Source organism: Mizuhopecten yessoensis, unplaced genomic scaffold, assembly GCF_002113885.1.
Source record: "Mizuhopecten yessoensis strain PY_sf001 unplaced genomic scaffold, ASM211388v2 scaffold8789, whole genome shotgun sequence".
In the NCBI taxonomy this organism is placed as follows: domain Eukaryota; kingdom Metazoa; phylum Mollusca; class Bivalvia; order Pectinida; family Pectinidae; genus Mizuhopecten; species Mizuhopecten yessoensis.
The window spans coordinates 89193-94210 of record NW_018407722.1 but is presented as its reverse complement, the minus strand read 5'-3'; positions in this window follow the sequence as shown (position 1 = coordinate 94210).

Genomic DNA, 5018 nt, shown 5'->3' with positions numbered 1-5018 from the left:
GCATGCTACTGATTAAATATTAACATCCTGGGCCTTTTGGTTATTCAGAACAAGTTGTTTAAAGAATACGAACACATTTGCTTCCTGTGACCATGAATATGATTCAAGGTCATACATTTAAACAAACTTGGTAGTCCTTCATCCTAGTATGCTACTGACTAAATATCAACATCCTGGGCCTTTTGGTTATTGAGAAGAAGGTGTTTAAAGGTCTTTTTTAACAATTGACCCCTGTGACCTTGAATATTGGTGAATGTCATTCATTTGAACAAACTATGTAGCCCTTTACCCCAGCATGTTACTGGCCAAATATCATCACCCTGGGCATTTTGGTTATTGAGAAGAAGTTGTTTAATTTTTTAAACATATTTTATCCATGTGACCTTGAATATGGGTGAAGGTCATTCATTTGAACAAACTTTGTAGGCCTTCATTTCAGCAAGCTACTGGCAACATATCATCACCCTGAGCATTTTGGTTATTGAAAGGAAGTTGTTTAAAGTTTTTAACATATTTGACCCCTGTGACCTTGAAAATTGGTGAAGGTCATTTATTTTAACAAACGGTGTAGTCCTTCATCCCAGTTTGCTTCTGGCCAAATATCCTTACCCTAGGCCTTTTGGTTATTCAGGAGAAGTTGTTTCAAGCAAAATATTGACGCCGGACGACGGACGGCTACGACGAACGCCGCGCCACGGTTTCATTAAAACTAAACAAAAAAGAGAGACAACTCTTACATTTGTACCAATACTAAACAATTTACAACATACAATATAAATATATAGCACATTTTATATACAAATAAATACAGTAGGCATTACCAACCAATACAATTACTTCAAATGTAATAACCAATATAAAACAGATTGCACATTGTGTATGAATAACATTATAACAAACAATGTATTTATTGTGTCATAGCAAAAATGTCACAATGAACAACAATAACAAAGTTACACATACTTTACACATCAATAATACATTTCTACATACTGTACAAATAACATACTATATTGTGATATAAAAAAATCACACATTACATCAATAATAAAGTTTTACATTCTGAACAAAACAATAATAAACGTTCACATTATGTAAAGGTAACAACATACCATATTGTGATATATAAAATATTATACTATATAGCAATAATAAACTTTGTCATTACATACATATAACAACATACTAATATACATTGTGGTTTAACAAATATAACAATATACAACAATAATAAACTTTTACATTATGTACATATAACAAAAATATCACATTTAAAAAATAACACTGTTGTATGTAATATAAAAAAAAATACCCAATAGGCATGCATTTGAAGTTCATTTTTTATATTACATACAACAGTGTTATTTTTAAAATGTGATATTTTTGTTATTTTCACATAATGTAAAAGATTATTATTGTTGTATATTGTGATATTTGCCTATTAGGCATATAATACCAAATATAATATATAATCCTGACTATTGTTGTGTGGTGTGATACACTTACTTGTATGTATAAACTACTTCCTAGGCCAAAGTGTCTGTTGATTATTGCATCATACAACCTTTTTGGTCCAGGTATTCAGATAATACCACTCGTCTACCTTGCGACCAGGTTAAAAAGTTATTGGCGTATTCGTGCATTCGGAACACCTCGTCTATGCTACCTAGCATAGGCTTGGAAGTAAGTGTTTGAATACATACTGGGTTTTGGTGATTATCCGGACGATGACCAAATTACCGCGGACTATATCTGTCGCTAGCATAAACAACATGGCCGCGCCCTGTTCACTCCACGTGGATTTGGAGTACGCGAAATCAATGCTAAAGATTGACTTCAATCTCAAAGAAAAACAATTAGAAACCATATAATCTGTTTACAACGGCAGTGACACTATCGCTATTTTGCCGACAGGCTTTGGTAAAAGCGTTATTTTTCAGGTTCTGCCCTGGTTATTTCAAAAGATTGTTATCATAATAACTCCTCTGAGTGATAATGATAAACTCTGATTTATGTAATATTACTAGTAATAATTAAGATGTCATAAACATAAATTAATTCTAATGTATAAGATAATAAACGGCTTAACACCTGACTTTCTTTATAATATTATTGTACCTTTTATTAATAATGCTAATAAATCATATGGATTAAGAAATACTAGATTCTTTATTGTACCTCAAGCTCGAACTCATATCTTCAACACGAGTTTCTTTCCTGATACAATGAACTTATGGAACTTATTAGATTATTCTATAACATCTAATTCCCTTACTTCGTTCAAATATAGACTTACTAACTATCATAATAATCAAGTACATTGTAGATAATATTTCCTTGATCTTTAAACAGTACAATCCTAGGAATCTTAATTAAAGTTAATATAATACTTTTGTCATATCAGGCACAAAGCAAGTGACTTAAACTTCGATAAATTTACTGACCACATTAATCAAGATGGCAGTTGTTCTTGTGGAGCACCGCGTGAAGATGCTGATCATTTTTCTTTTTCTGTCCAAATTATTCTGATTTTAGACGCGATTTTTGTATAATATTTTATGTAGTAGGATTTATTAGTCTTAAATTACTTACATCAGGAGATAATGAGCTATCACAAGAAATTAATACTTATATATTATCTAAAGTTGAGAAATTTATCAATTTAACTAATAGATACATTTAACTCGAATATGATTAGTATATTTTTATTTAATACTTCCCGTTATAGCAATCTGCTCCGAGTATGTGTGTTGGTGTGGGGGGGTATAGAAGTATGTGTGTTGGTGTGTGTGTGTGTGGGTATAGAAGTATGTATGTTGCCAGTGGTGCAGTACTTGTACTATAACATGGAAAGTGACCTAGATATCTACGCCACTGGTAGAAGAGTGAGCCTTGGTATTAGTGTGTGTAGTTCAACATTCAGCGATATTATTAATTCAAATATATATATAATTGTCCATCTATTTCAATAATTTCAATAAGTGATTAATTATCGATAGTTTTGTAAATATACCTTTTCATTCTGTGTAACTGTATATATGTTGTACCGGTTCAGGAGAAGACTTATATAGGCACTGCCTGTCGTCTAATCCTTTTGTTAACACAATAAAATTTGTGGAAACCAAAGTAATACTACCAATATTTTCCCATTTTGGGATTTACCTCTCAGTACCATTGAGCCCCACCACTCTGCCTCTAGGGTGGGGAGATGTTTGTTTTTTTATTAATCAATTACCCCGAGTGGCAATTATAGGAAGCCACATTCCCATTGAAACAACATTGGAATTCCTCCAATAATGCTCCAGATTTAATTTTATCAAAATCCATTCAGCTTATATAATCAGCAGACTTTCTGTGTCCCTACTTTTGACTATAAGCAGTTTGTTTGTTTGCTTAGTTTATCACCCTGTGAACTGTGAGTGAGTGAGTGAGCCAGGGTCATTTCGAGGGTCTCCTTGTAGTAGTTGGTGGTTACCTCACTCAACAACATACAAAAGTGCATGCCATCCAGAGCCGACACAATCACGTCAGCACAGACCGGTCTGTTTCTAGCTTCCTGAGAAACACAAACCTCCAAGGGTAGGGATATAAGCAGAAATGAAGCAAATGTTGATTGCAGTCAGTGCCCTTTTATTCCACCGAGGAGGTTATGGTTTTAGTTGTAGTGTAGGAGAACGGTGGTGTAGCTCAACAGACAAGGAATATACATATATACAGTTTATTTACAAAGTAATACACTATACACATACATATGATTATACATACACCTCATTCACTCATTCATACAGATGAATATCTACAATGAAACTAAAAGATATATATATATATAAAGTTCATGGCCTTTCTCTGTTCTGTATCTCCTTCCGGTGTCTCACTGAATTACTGTTCAATTCTGGTCCCAGTAGGAAACAATATCTGTCTAAATGACGACAGCACCATTCAACTTCCCGGACTTCCCGTATTCCACCCGATATCATCTGCTGATGACGAGGAATGACATAAGCTGTAGCCGCAGCATCATACCAGCTTTCTGTCCCATAAGTGTTGTCACTCCGACCCCTGCGTGCTTTCTGGCGCACCAATGTTGTAGGCAGTCTGGCGAGTAAATTCACAATGTGGAACCAATGTTTAGTTGGTTGTCTTATCCACAATCCACCTTATGCCATTTATCTCCGAGTTGGAACCAGACATCTGTAAAGTACAGATGTACACGAATAATAATAATAATCATACTTGTACACACACTCTTCCAAAACTAGCACACTTTATCTAATATGTTCAAACTATATAATGATATCTGGTATAACACTATACACAGAAAATAAACCATTATGCTATAAAACTATATATATATTATGATGGCTATGTGTGCATGCCTAAAACATATGTACATACATATATTGTAAATCATCTATGTCTCCATATGCATATTGAACAATATCACGATGTATGCCTTAATAACACTGACATGGTATAAAATGACTGATTAATGTTACAAAACATGACCACTTGAAATACTATAAGTAGTACTAGCATGATATATCATAACGATCAGCTTTATATAACTTAATTAACACATACAAGTTACTTATTATGTTATCTTACTCTGTAACATACGTACACACGCCTTAGCGGTGAACTACATACTCGTAAACATTATACGCATGAGTGACGCGCACCCGTACCTAGCCTACCTATACAATGCATGCACACTCTAAATGATCTAATACCCGACGAAATATGAAAGTATAGATATAAAAGTATACATGGAATAGTAGGATGATCAGAGTTAACACTTACCCTGTTTCATAGGTGGTCACGATGACTCTGTCTGGTTTTTCGGCCTTCTAAAAATGACACACGTCTTACCGCAACAATGGCTAATGACTGTGTGTGAACATTACTTACGTGGTCAGTCCAACTTTCTATTATAGCTTACCCGTGAATAGCGGAACGAAATAAAGATAATATAAAATATAGAAATACCCACTTACCATCCTAATATGCTTCGTGACAAA